Source organism: Rhea pennata, chromosome 1 (genome assembly GCF_028389875.1).
Source record: "Rhea pennata isolate bPtePen1 chromosome 1, bPtePen1.pri, whole genome shotgun sequence".
In the NCBI taxonomy this organism is placed as follows: domain Eukaryota; kingdom Metazoa; phylum Chordata; class Aves; order Rheiformes; family Rheidae; genus Rhea; species Rhea pennata.
This window is the reverse complement of record NC_084663.1, coordinates 35,453,724-35,468,689: the sequence shown is the minus strand read 5'-3', so window position 1 is coordinate 35,468,689 and position 14,966 is coordinate 35,453,724. Positions and strand designations below refer to the sequence as shown.

At 34.8% G+C, this 14,966-nt stretch overlaps 1 protein-coding gene across 2 annotated transcripts in view; it reads right to left on the bottom strand.

Annotated features, from left to right (window-relative positions):
* SLC16A7 (solute carrier family 16 member 7) overlaps positions 1-14,966 on the bottom strand; it is an 85,070-nt gene that overhangs the window by 35,077 nt on the left and 35,027 nt on the right. Inside the window, exon 1 of one of the 2 annotated variants that reach the window (XM_062583964.1) lies at positions 5,908-6,108. The exons of the other annotated variant lie outside the window; for it this stretch is intronic. The gene's annotated coding sequence lies outside the window, so the exon portion shown is untranslated. Of the gene's footprint in view, positions 1-5,907; positions 6,109-14,966 lie in introns of those variants that run through there. 2 annotated transcript variants of the gene reach the window in all.

Sequence of the window (14,966 nt, the reverse complement as noted above, 5' to 3'; positions counted from 1 at the left end):
TTATAATATACCAAATATTGCTTTCACAAATACAACCATACAAATTGGCATGAAAAGTGGAACATTTCTTCCCCTATATTAATCAAGTGATGGTGAACAACAGAGCTTTGTACTGCCTCAGAAAACAGTTACTTCGCATCTAGGAAATCGTTTGGTTATTTCCTAAAGATATGTTAACTGTTATTTTCCTATATTTCAAAGATTTAAGCATAAAATTTTTCATAGTCATATGACATATGAACTTTTATCCTTACTATAAATTTAATTAATGCCACACAGTATCAAAGTATTGCTTTCCATACAAATGGAAAGTGATTATCAATTTATTGAAAAAATACTCAATTTCAAAAAAAAAAAATATATATATATATATACAACCATTTTGAAAAATCACTACCACCACATTAGTCAGAAGATAGTTCTTGAAGGACTAAAACGTCAGCTCTTTGGGAAGATCCCATCACAGTTGTTTGTTTGTGGGAGCAGAACAGGCTGTGACAGTTCAATGGTTTCCTGGTTTCCCCCCTTTAAAAGCTTCACAGCAAACTCAGGATGCACTAGGGAAATCGGCAAAGGGGCATGGTTTGCTCCTGTGCTTTAGTACCTACAAACTGCTGCAAGGCCCACTGCATAACCAGCCTGCAGCACTGCTACAGTAAAAGACTCTGTGCTGACTTACATCAGACACTACACTGTCACAAAGCAGAGTCTGGATCATCATGTCTCACACCTCCTGTTGATCCTACAGAGTACAGTTAATAATAGCGTCCATGATTTTCCTTTATGATCTGAATAGCCAATTTTAGCTCCAGTTAATAAAAGACGAAAAAGAAAAAAAAAAGAAAACATGTTTGCACTAAGAGGAACAAAATATTCATTATGTTAGAAATGTTGTGTCCAGCATCTCAAGCATCCCACACCTGCTCAGGAGCTAAAAGCAACTTTCTCCCATTAAATCTTCCCTTAATCTCCCTGAAACTGAACTCCTCCTTAGTCTAGCACAATAATATCCCTAGCTCTAGTCTGAACCTAACCAGTAGGATTTGGATAGTAAAGGGAGTGTACAGACAAGGGCAAAAACTACTAGCAGCCAAAATAAAATAGTATTTTGAGCTGGATATAATGATGAGTGGAAATAAATGCTGACAAGCAAAGAGATGGGAGAGAGGGGAATGGAGCATTGACAAGCAAAGTGTCTTTTCAGAGCTGGCAGAGCATAATATGATCTGTGAAGAGAGAAAGGAATATTGTAAAAGGTATAAAAACAGGCACATGTGAGCAAGGGTCCAACTTTAATTTGAAGGGCATAGTGCTGGGGGCGGGGGGCAGCATTTGCGTAAATAAAGGTCACCACTAGTGTGTTTAAATGTGAGTCATGTGAGCTCCATCATGTGCTTAGAGCTAGAATGTAAGTACTACTCATACTTATGCTTTTATAGGCAAGTAACGGGTGAAGAACGCTGCTCACCATCCACACAGAGAAAAAACAGGGGAATAGTGACTGAAGCCCTTCCTGAGTGAACCCATCAATCTCAGTTCCTTGTGTCAGCTACCGAGAGGTTGCTCAGCTTTTCCATACCCTGCATCAGCCTGTGTGTAAGGATTCTTTCTCCTAAGCTCCTTCTAATTCCCCTGTATAAATCTCATGTATGTAAGCAGTGAGCAAGAGCAGAGCTTGCTGTAATGGGAACTGCATGTATCGACTAATAAATAGTAGGATACGAACATGGTAAGAAGGTACTTTGAAAAATGTAATATGCAATATTTTTATTATATAGATTTCTATTTGCACTTTGGAATGAAAGAGGGGAAAGAAGAAAAAAGAAAGAAAGAAAAAAGGAAAGGAAAAGAGTGAAAGAAAGAGAGAAAGAGACTGAAGCAACAAGGTCAAACTAAGAGCAAATGCTACAGGCAAATAATATCTTGATAACATGCACTGCAGACTTCAGTCAGTCATGATCAACTTGTTCAGTTTGCTTCTGTATGTTTGCTCCGTTAACATTCTGGAGTCACCAGCTGCCAAAATCAGCTACAAATGCAATAGCTTGACAAAGAATATTTTGAAAAGGGGTTAGGTTTTTCTCATGTTTATAGAAATTCTGATTTTACTAAGAGTTTTATTTTTTTTCTGTGAACATTATAGTAAACATTTCTTTTCCTACTTGCACTGCATCTGCCTTGTCTTCAGTATGCCCCCTGAACCCTTGACTCAGCAGCCGTTAGTCTACAGTGTAAAAGAGCTGGTATGTGAAAAATCTGTCTGTTGTTGCTTTAGAATAGCAGAAATATTTGGCATGCGTGCAGTGTATTCCAGATCCACACAGTAAGTCAAGGACCGCAAAATGCTTGGCAAATCTGAACAAATTTATTCTCATAATATCCCCATAAGACGATTCAGAATTATCATCCACTTTCAGACATGGGAAATAAATATAGTAAGAGGTTAAATGACTTGACCAAGCCTTGTAGCAAATCAGTGGCAGAGCTGGGATATGGACTAGTGTCTAAATAAACTGAGTTATGACTAAGATTTTTAGCTACATGTGGGATTTAGAAGCTCATTAACTAGCAAATGCAGATGAATTGTACTGCTTAATACTGGAGTTAGAAGCACAGGTGGAGCAGAATTTTTTGCTTTATAAGTTTTGATAGGTCTGCTGCTCTACCTTAACCCTAATGAATATTAATTACATTGCTATATTTGAAATCAATGACTGTGTGAGAGCATTAGCAAAACAGTGAGCTATATAAGAATTCAATTTCTTGAAATATGGAAAAAAAAGAGCCTTCCTTAAAAGCTGTAAAAATTTACGTTCTTATTTTTTTATAAACAGATCTTTAACGAGTCCCCGGCAGGATATCATTATAGTAGATATCCCCAAATAGTATTGCCTCTTGTAATTTTACAAGTTATTCTCATTATCCTGTAAGCAGCAGTCAGTATTTAAAGAAAAAAATATCTTATTAGTTTTGTGAGACAGATTTGCTCTGATTAGGGATTTTGTTATGGGGAAAGAGAAGATGCAGAAAGACTCTGACCGAAGGGATCAAGAGAGCTTGTTCTCTGCTCTGATCTCTAACTACTCAGTTGTGAGGCAAAGCAGCTCCTAATGAGCACTGCTACCCGGCCTTCAGGAACAGCTAATTTTCCTGAAAAAGGATGAGAGGCTACGTTTTTTCTGAATATCTGTATTCAGAGACTGAGGTGTATGTGGTAAGTGAAAGTCAGGCATATAAAAGGTATATTCAGAATCTGATTTTATTTCATCTTTGCCACTAGGGTCTAACCTGCAGGATAAACACACCTTCTCTGAGAATAAAATTGGCAAAATGTGCCTAGGCTATCTAGCATTTCAGAAAGCCACTGGTCTTTGTAAAGTTTCTCCAATTTGCTCTGGATTGACAGGGCTGTATCTGAGAATATTTTCCAAACTTGTATGTGACAATAAAATATATTACATGACATATACGGCATATTAATTTACATATATTATATTAATTTACATGTATATTAATTTACATGCTTCTGTTACAATTTATTATTATTGTTAAAAGTCTAAGTAAATCTAAAAAAGCCCCAACAAAAACATTCAATAGTTTTATTTAAAGCCTATTTCACTTCAGTTTTCAGCACAACATCAAACAGTATTAAAATACTTTACCATAGGTATTTTAAGTATAAAGTTATATCTTATTGAGAAAAGATGATAATTTTTTTTTTGTCTTGAAGAGACAAAAGAGACATGAAGGGACTGTTTCTAAAATTCACATCTGTGAAACAAACACAGAGTTATTCAACCCATCAATAATTTATAGTTAAGAATCAATATTGTAATATACTTCTCATTCCACTGAAGCAGTAACAAGACAAGTATATGCTTGAAAACAGTGTGGGAAATTAATATCTCCTCAGGCATCCAAAGCAGGCATATCAATATCATTCTTCCAAATGCCTTGAAGGTTAGCAGAGGCAGGAGGAAGGGAAAGGCACATGTTGTAAAATAAAAACAAACGAACGATGAAAATCCCTTTTTTTCTTCTTACGGTTGGGTGCTGTAATTGGCTGATGCTTAGTCACAGCATTAGTTGTGTAGATAATTGTATGTAAAAGTAGAAAGTGTTTGCTGAGTTAGTCCCTGATATTTGTGGGAACAGCGAAAGGTGTAATTCACCTTTACTAAAAAGACTGGCATAAAGACCCATTTCAAATTATTACTTATTCCTGTTTGAGGACTCAAAATAGGATTACTGAGACTGAAGTGAGTCCTGTGCTGTAAGATATCCATCATAAAAAGCAAAAATTTGCTCTGAGAGTGTAATTAAAATCCTGTTCACACTAAGGCCCCATTTCATCAGTGTTTAAACAGGGGCTGAAGATTATTACCATTAAGTAAGTAAGTTCCTCAATTCATATTTTTACAGAACTGTAAACTCCATCCGAAAAAAATGATATTGAAACTAGCGCTGTGATGCCATTGAAATCACATTTTGAGTATTACATTCGATGTTGACCTAGCTTACGAGTTTACTCACTTTCAGTGACTGCTGAGTCAGGAGTCAGATGACTCATACAATAATTTGTCAGAGCTAATGTTAATGCATCATTTATAATTCCTTGCAATTTTGTCTGTTTTTTTTTTCTTTGTTTGTTTGTTTTTAACTTCACATGTTGTGGCGACACATTCTCCTGGGAAACTGTGATTGAAACTTTTGAAAACTGTTCTGTATTCTCAGGTCACAGCCATGGGTTGGACTTCCTAAATGACTAGTTTAATCCGGACGACTAGAGGACTAGATGACTAAATCTAAGTGAAATGATTCCAACCAAGACGATTGCAATTCTGTGTTAATTAATTCAAGAAAGTAGTCAATAGAATATTTAGTCCAGAGAATTTGGCACCCCATACAAATTGCAGTGCACTGAAATGAGATGTTGGCTAAATTGAAAATGTCAGTGATTCAATCTGAAGAATTAGCCAGTTTTAATAATAAATTGATTGAAGCTGATTAAAAATTCCCCACACTTGGAAAAAAAAACCCTCAAACTAACCAACCTTCCCCCCCCCCCAAAAAAAAAAACCCTCAAACCCCAAACTAGTTTTAATAAGCTCAGCTAACCTCATTCTTTATAGTTCAAAATGTTGACTGCCTGCATTGCAAGAATACTGATACACTTATTTATTTTTAACCACTGCTACCATACTTTAATTTCTAGGAGTACTCCATTCCCTTTAATTATTATATTTACCAGCTTTATTTTCTGTTCTATAAGCTTATTATTGCAACGCTTTACAGACCAGTTTTGAACTATTGCCAGTATAAGCCTTCTTGGTATTCAGCTTCTTTGACACTCACATTCTGTGAATGTTAATAACAAAGAAGAATATCCAGAATAACTGAAATGACTTCAAGTAATCTGAGTTATATGTTTTATATATACTTTTAAGAGTTCTAATGTTTAGAGGGAGGGAAATTATATTTTCACTTATTGATAATATTTTATAAATGGAAGAACTAAGGTTTCTAGTCAGTGTTAATGGAGCTATCTGCACAGCTGCTGCTTGTTGCTCGAGAAATAAGTAACATAATCTTTCCAAAGCAGCAGATTTTCCATTATCAATAATAACAGATATTTATTTTAATATCACTCACTTAATACTAAGCTCCAGAAGAAGCTAGTCTATTCTTTGTGCAATTAGCTAAAGTTTTCACAAAGCAGAAATTTTATGCTTCAAAATCAAAATTCGTATCTTTTTACAGAGAACTGTAATTTGAAAGTGGCAATATTTAATGCATTTATTGCTGCAGATAATATTCACATCCATCTACCAATTTAATATTTGTTTTTATGAAGATGTATTAGATTACAATTCGAAGTCTGCTGACATAAATTTCCATAAACGTTACCGAATATACTCCGTCCTCATAGCAGTGCTCCGAGATTAGAATCCAACCCCTGGCTGTCTTCTGTGCTTCAGCACTTACGACTCAGTGAGCTTGCTGCATATGTCCTACCAGCAGCCTAAATCCTGGCGTGGAAGTATCATCTCACACATACTGAGAAAATATTTTTCTTCTGTGCTTATGCAGCATATGGCTCCCATGGGTGGAAATAGTTACTAAAGTTTAAGTCTCAGTGACAACTACTTATATTATGTAATAGGAAGTAAACTGATCTAGATTCTGTTCCTATGACCATATGACTGGAATCAAATAACAAACCAAGGCTGGAAAATAATTCCAGACTACAAAACCCTATCCAGGGTTGATACTTCAAATATTCCTGCCAATTTGGAAACTATTACTAGTTTAAGAAATATTTTCTATATCATTAATAAAATGGAGAGAGTCCGTAATGCTTCTGATCATACAGAAATTTTTAAAAGTGTGAGCTGAGTAATTAAGTGCTGAACTTGCAGTGTCAGCAAAACTACAGTAAGTTGTGCACTATATAAAAAAAGACCACCACCACCAACAACAAACTATGCCAAAACCAAAAGAACAGAACCATCAAAACCTGCAGTGAAGAATACACCTTTTAGAAGAAATTACTTGGAAACTATTATAGCTTGGAAAAGCCAGAGAAGTCATAAGTCAGAAGCTGTTTGATTAATGTAGATTTTAAATGCTTTGTGAGAGCTGAGAGTGTGCGCCATCTATTTGTATGAAAATAAAAATATACAGATAATACAAAATGAAAAATCAAATCAATACATTTGTGCCCATAAAGGGCATCTGTGTGTTCTTTCTGCCTGTGCAGGTTAAAATGTGAGTCACTGATTCCATACACAAAACAAAAATTAATCCAGAGATCATTCAAAAATTACTAAAACATATCAGTACTGCTGAAAGAATGAAAATAAATATTTCATCCATGTGCCCTATCAGAACTTACCAGAGATGAAAACTCCGTATACATTTCTAAAGAATTGATTTGAAAGCTCAATCAGTGTGGCCTCATAAAACTAAATGCAAGAACTCTAAAAATGTCAACACATTTTCTTACAGTCATAGTTCACCTGAGAGTTTTCTCAAGCTGGAGACATTAACTGCCATTTTATTAATCTTAAGACTAGTCACTCCAATGGCTCTGCCAACGCAGAGCTCTCGAACAAGGTACGCTGCTCACTGCAAGTGCCTCTGGTTCCCTGGAGGGCAGCAGGAGTGCCCCTTGATCTCCCGAAGGCTATGCTTGCAGAGAGGCAAACAGCAGGCTAACATAACGCTATGTTTGAGGCCATGCAGGGACCATCCTTCAAGATGTATTACTTGGCAATTCCTTCGTACAGAAATCGGATTTTTCAGAGCATCTTGAAGACTCTGCAGGGGTAGGTAACATCTCCAACCAGATAGCAGTACTAAACTAAATATATCCTGCTCACTCAAGTTTTAGATGTTTTAATGTTGCTATTTATACTGACAAAAGATTGTAAAGGAAGTTTCATTTTTATTTGATAGTACAAGGCTTGAAATAGTAAAACAAATGGGGATGTATGCATTTCCGTGGCACAGTGGAGCGTAGCTCCTGATGGCTAACATGGCTAGCAGGAACGCAATAGCCATGTTAGCTCAGTGTCCCACCTAGACAACTTAACTCTACTCAGGTATCACTGCACTGTGCCATGTAAAATAAGTACATGTATGATGTTTATTTGTCCAGTCTGGAACATGATGATAAAAAAATCTATTTGAAGTATGAACCAAAACTAATATAATTTAGGCAATGACAAGGTTTTAGCATAAACAAATACAGGGAAGGAAGAAGTTATGATTGTATTTTATTCTCATGGGAAGGAAGGGGATGTTTAATTGCAAACTTACTATGTACTTTGTCCAAGTGTTAATAAGCTGACCTACTGATATATATACAAAGAAACTTTAAAGAGCAAGACAGTTTAATCAAATTCTAATGTGTACTCCACCACCCACTGTGAGAAACTGGACATGGGGAGATCAAAAACATCTCTTGTCTATTATGGAGAACATTTTTTGCTATTGCAGTAGATACCTCCCAAAGAGCATATCTTGCTGCTGTACCTCTCCTAGAGAAGAGTCTTTCTGTAGTTCTACAGTGCTACAGCTAAAATAATCTTTGAATAAGTTCCAACAAACTCTAGAATTCATCAGGAGTCTAATATTAATCATACTGTTTATAGCTGCATCATTTTCAACATTTTATTCTGCAGTTTACTAAATCCTGATAGAACACCTGGAATATATTTGTGAAGGCTGTGGTCCTGAGCTAGCATAGTGTCACTGAAAAGTTGTTGGGTGCTTGTAGACACAAAGAGACATCAGGAGATGACCAGCCACTGATGGATGCAAGAGAAGAGCTAAATAATTCTGAAATCCCTCTCCTCTCACATTAACATAAGGAACTGTTGAAGACTCTAGAAATCACATATTTATTTTTCTGTATTTGAAACCCACACTATAGAATTTCCATTAAGCCTAGCATTGTGTGTTTATCTTACATAACATCCTACTTCCCCAGCTTATAGTGGCATGAGTGGCATGTTCTTTGCAACTGTTTTTTTTTTTTTTTTTTTTTTTTTTTTCCCAGAATGGAAATCTTTCAATTAGAATTTATCAACTCTATTAGCCTGTTATGAAAGGGTCCTTTCAAACAATCAGACAAGAGGAACTCCTTTTCTTAGGGCAAATGGACAACTACAGACCACGGGCTGCAACTGTAATTTGGACCCCAAAAGTAGATGTGCAAATTTAAGTCCTAAAGTGCAGCAGCCTGATAATTATGTGATACGAACTTGCTATTGCAATTGTTCTGTCTTATCTGATAAATCACTGATTTTTGGCGGAAAATAGGGAATAATACTGCTTCATTACTGAAGAGCAGCACAACAAACCCACAATAAGATGCACATTTGTTGACATATGCTAAACTTTAACTGTAGAACTTATCCCAAGTACCAAAGTAAAAGCACTGCACAACTCTTCCTTACCAAAAACAGAAGCAGAAGTTCACAAATATTTCTATATCATTACAAGGAAAATTTTATACTTTACAGTGGTCTCCTGTTCCATATAATAACATATTGTAAAGCAAGTCTCTCTCATCATTATTGAGACTGTAGATCAAAAGCTGAAATCCTCAATCTGCCACTGTAATAGCTGCAAGAGAAACAGCAATACAGTTTACATAAATGTGTAGTAAATGAGACACAAAATATAAAGATATCTCTAGTATTTGCATGCTTCCAATTAGCAAAAGGGCATTGTGAAAATATTCACACAAGAAACCAGGTAAATTATATTTACCTGGAAGCTTAATAAATCAAGAGCAAATCATATTGAATGTAGGCAACTGAGCACATCAATCTATGCAATGACTCTGTTGACACTTTCAGGATAGAAGTTTAATCAGTTCAGAAGCAAAAAGTCATGAGTCATGTTTTTCCTAGTGACAAACAGATACATATACACAATGGGCTGTATATTTGCTTTATTGCTTTATAATTTCCTCTGAAGGTCACCTTATACACAAAAGTAAGAGCTTAGTAGAATTTTTTACACATAAAATTATTCATAATGTATAAAAATATGTACAGTGCACTCCACATATCTATGTTTTTTGTCTTGATAACAAGACAAAGAGGCAGCAGTGGAGTTTTATAATTCTCAAGGTTTTTCCTTGAGAATGCACTACAATGCTGGGATTCACAGCCTAAGAGCATTATAATCCACTGAAAATTATTCTTTCTGACTTCAAGGTAATAACACTCTTCCTTATACAAAAAACTCCTGACTTTGGTGTGTGTATGTTTTTATAAAACCCTTAAAGATATACTGTTAACTTATTTGTGTTGGAGTCTTAAACCATAATCCTATATAACTATGCAGAGACTTTTGCTTTCACATACAGCCCAACTGACTTCAGCAGGGCTCAGTTTGAGGGGCTAAACTACAAATTAATTGTCATTTAACTAGAGCCTTGCTTGGTCAATAGCTGCAGATGAAACAATGATAACCTTCTGAGATGACTGGATTTAGTAAGCATATTTTCTTTACAGATTCTTTTCCTAACACACTTTCAATATCTCCTTTCACCTCAGAATAATACCAGATATAATGTTTGGTCTTTCTCAGTGCAGATTATACTTATTTTGATCTGTTTGATTCAAGTACAGCATTTTTGTTCTGTTCAACCTTAATTTTATTCTTCTCTTTTTCTTTTTTTTTCTTTTTTTTTCTTTTTTTTTTTTTTTTTGGTAAGTTACGTAGAGTGGGATTCATTTTTTCAGTCAACAAAATGTTTATACTAAGAGATAAAGGTTGGGTAAAATGAACTTTGTCCTAATGCCAAATAAATTTGAATGGCCTTCACATGTAGAAATAATTAATTGTCTCAAAAACTATGTCTCTAAAATGCTCCATACTCTTCCTGCAACATTTACACGACAAAAGAACTCATATGATGAAAAAACAAACCTAAGTTGCATTTCTGGACTTGTGCATCTCAGAAAATGATGTTACGTACGTAGGTGATAGTGTCTAAGAAATGCAATTTGAATGTGCAGAATTTTTCACTTGCCCATGGTGGGGAAAAGTGTGATTGGCCCACAGAATAGAGCTGAATGTGGAAAAATGTGGCACTGATAAACTTTGATTTTTTGGGCCTTAGTTTATCAATATGATGGGGAAGTGAAAAAAGACAGAGTGATTGAATGTACCTGTTCAGGTTTCTTGAACAAATACCAGAGTGCAAGAGGATGAAGCAAATAGTACTGTTTTCATCACCAAAACTTCAGTGAAGTTATGACTCATTTTCTTTGCAAAATAAAATGTGATTTTGAGGAAGAACACCTGAGACACTGTCTAGCTCTGGAGATTTATGAATTTTTCAATTGTCTCTAGCTTCTATCTGTTATGTATCAGACCTGAAGCTGCCTTAGAAGTTTAGCTGCATTCTATAAATTCATGAATGCATTCACAGTGCTAAAAACATATACATGATAAAATAGCTATTATTGTTACCTACAATGCTATGAATATGTTAATGTTAACACAAATAATTGTTTAATTCTCCATTAATCTAAAGAAAATCTTGAAATTTCTAGCAATATTCCTAGATAAGAATATTGTAGAATATTTTCATATGCTAGTTCAGATTAAGAATATTGTAGAATATTTTCTTATGCTATTTCAGATATCTTGAAAATTATTTAAATAGAAAAAACATTATAATGTAAAGATGATGCACAAATACTCTCAGAAAAAAAATCAAATATTTTCTGATGTATGGTATTTCAGTCATAATTCTGGAAGAGATGGAGTGGTGATTCTGTCCATACAGTCTGCCAATTCAAGAAAATAGCAGAAAAATAATAGAATAGAATGCTAAAAAAACATTCAAAATTAGAAATATTAGAAATAGTAATGATGATCACATGAGCTAGATAATAAGGTCATACTTGTGCATCCTCTATAATTCATAGGGGAAGATAACTTACATAGCTCACATACAGTATATATCTACAAATCTTTATAACGATGATAAATGCATAGCTGCATCTTACTTTAACAAAATGCTTTCTTTTGTCTGTTAACACAGCAAAGTACTCATCGATTTGCTCTAACGTATCATGGATACCTGCTCTGATGTGAAACAATGTAATATTACTCTAGCATATGCTGCCACGTAACTACAAAAACATTGTTAATTGTCACTAACGCACTTGAAATAGAGCGCTTATTTGAGGAAAGCAAAGCAGAGATGGCTCTAGGCATAAAGGCACTGTGGGACTGACATAAAATAGTTGCTACACAATCCCAGATGGAGTTTTTATCCTTATAAATTACAAAGAAACTTATGTTTTATCAACAAACCACTACTCAAAATATTTATAGTATTATTGTATCCAATTTTTAGATATTTTACTTCATATAAGAATACAACATATGATTAATTAGCTCTAAAAAATGCCTGTAATTTTTGGGGGGGTCTGGAAAATAGTGCTATCTAAGTAGCTGAGTGTGAAAAAATGGCCCCTCTCTGAAATATGATGTGATCTTTGTGTTACAAACAGTAGATGTGCCCAGGAGAAGAAATGAAGCAGAGAGATGTATTGACTTTAAGTCTTTCAAGGTCTATATTAGCTCTTTCACCCCACAGCTTTCACCTCTTCTACTCCAGTATGAATTGATTGGTACGTGTCAAGTTGACAGACATGTAATGCTTTCTTTTTTGCAATTTCTTTCTTTTTAATAAATTCCACTGCATTTATTGTTTCCTCTTAAAGACGATTTTTTCATGAGCTGTATTCCTCAAATAAGTATACCTATAATATTAAGGATATATCTGCTTTTAACTACTTGCATTACATGAAAGTATAATCAATGTGAAAGCAAGGTAAAGGCAATGACACAGGTTTTAGATGATCTAAACAGAGTCTTGGATTCTCCATCACACTCTTTTTGCAATTTTAGGCAAGCCTTTCAAGGCTCAGTTCAACAAAGAGCTTAAGAATGTGCATAAATCCATTTTTATTTCAGCAAAACATTTGTATTTAAAAGATTTGCATGCTGGTTGTGGGCTACATACATCTAACATGTTTATAGCAGAATGTGAGTCATTGGAGGAAAACCTAAAGCCTACATATCCTCCTAAGCAGCACCTTCTCCAGCCCAATCTAAATTTTGCTTGCACTTGCACTTTCAGTGGCCAAAGAATATGAGATTATTTCCTCCAAAATGGAATAATTTTATCAAGATTAAATGGCAACATGCTCCTGAATAATCTCATCACTGAAGTACTCTCTTCAAATGGAAAAAAAATGGCTGAAGAGTTTTTGGATAGAAAACAAACTCGAATGTTAGGGGATGTTCTGCTCACTGAGCCGGTGGCTAAAGAAGGGAGTGTCAGTGTCACTAACATATATGACACACTAATGATTAGGTATACTGTGAAAAGGTAGAACAGTTCAGACCTGTCAAAGACTTATCCTCATCTGATCTACTTAAAAGATCCTAATGGGGATAAGACTCGAGTTATGTAGCACAGGCAAGGCTGAGACATTTCTGAGTAGGCCAAAAAGCAGAATTTTAGAACCTTGAAACAATTAGGAAAAGAAATTTAATGGCCTTCAAGGTCAGGCAGCAGCTCTTTGAGATTCTGACTACAGAAGTTTGGGATTTAAAGGTTTATATTCCTTTCTGCATCAAACTTGATTGTATTAGATTAAGGGATGATAAGAACTGGTCAAACATATTTTCCTTCATTTAGAAATAGTGGAAAGAATCTATCATAGAAAGTTGACTGTCTACGAGACAAACAGCAATCTAAAAGCTCTCAGTTTAACTGCTTATAAATAATCAATTCTGTTAACTTTACTTTATCCATTAAAAGAATTCAGTGATGAGTGCGGATTTTGTAGAGCCTACTGTCTATTGGCTCCTTCCATGCTCTTTCAGTCTTCAGTGTGAGAGAACTAGATATGTTTCTCAATGTCAAGGTCTTTAACACCGTGTTATTTTCGCCCTTGAAAACTGCCTTTTGCGCAAGCCAATGTCAAAATCTATTTAATCTATCTACATCTGCAAGTGTTTATCGCTGTGGTACTGTACCTGAATGGTGTAAAGATTAAAAAGCAACAGGCAGGCTGCCTGCAGTTAGGCAATAAAATTTATGTGCTTTGAGTACTGAGTAAATTAAGTATCTCTAGAACAATCAAGGAGAAAAAAAAAGACTAGGCACTGCACAAAACTTTCTAAAATGAGAGTGGTAGTATGGGTTGAACTCCAAATTTCAAAAAGATATGTATTTAATTTTTAATTCATAATAAATTCAATATGATTTTAAACTACAAACCTTGGAAAAGCATCAGAGGTTCATTTACTTAAGTAAACTTAAAATTTAAATTATAAAAATATCCTGATGCTTTTTAATAATTTGGGTCATAATGTGCAAAAGCATTCCATACCATAAGAAGATTTTAAAAATCCTGAATTCAATGAGAGAAAGGTTTACTCAGAAACATTCTTGCTTTCTTTCTCTTTTCCCCTCCCCTCCCCCCCAAAAAAGAAAGAATCCTTATAGATCTTTAACTACACTTTCTTATTTGGTCTAGCACTCTCATTTGAGATTTATAGATGCATATAATTTGCAGAAAAAACAATGAGTTTTTTAGCAGGAAAAGAGACAAAAAGCATTAAAAGCATTTCAGTCAAGCAGAATCTTTAGTGATATAGATTTCATAGAAGATTAAAGCCAATGTTTCAGACTTTACAAAAATATTCTGCTTTGTCTTCAGTATAAACTTGGCAATTTCAATGCCAATCACATTTTTAACTAAGAGTGAATGAAGCCTAATAGAGTGTTAATTATGTGATAGCAAGTCTCTCTATAGTTCATCCCAGATTATTTCTCTAACCAAGACAGAGATGTATCTTTTTTTAATTATTATTATTATGAAATACACAGATCTATCTTCAGTAGTCCAAGTGGGCCATTGGGAATCCAATATCCAAACTCTTCTACTGAAAAAGCATGATATTTTGATTTTGAAAATTCTAAATCATTATGCATCAGAAACGTCCTCCTTTTACTTGTTGCAGATGAAAGAGGTGATCTGTAAAACACCCAGTATTCATCCCACAACATAAGGATTTAGAGGAGAAATTGAAGTCAATGACAACTTTGGTGTCACAAAGTGGTGGTGGCTGAAATCATATACATACACAAATTCCATACATTGCACTCCAGCCAAATTATCATCTATTTGTACTCTACAGCATGCACAAATATTCGTTAAAAGAAACAGGAAGAGTAGGGAAATCAGCCTATTTTCTGTGCCAAAGTAGAATTTGCTCATAAGAAATAAACAGCTACCATAACAATGCAGGAAACTATACTGGAGAATCAGAATATCATGCATAAGATTTCTTGAAGTCCCAATCATATTTTTGTCATTTGTTCTACCTTGTGTATTTGTCACACTCATCTTCTT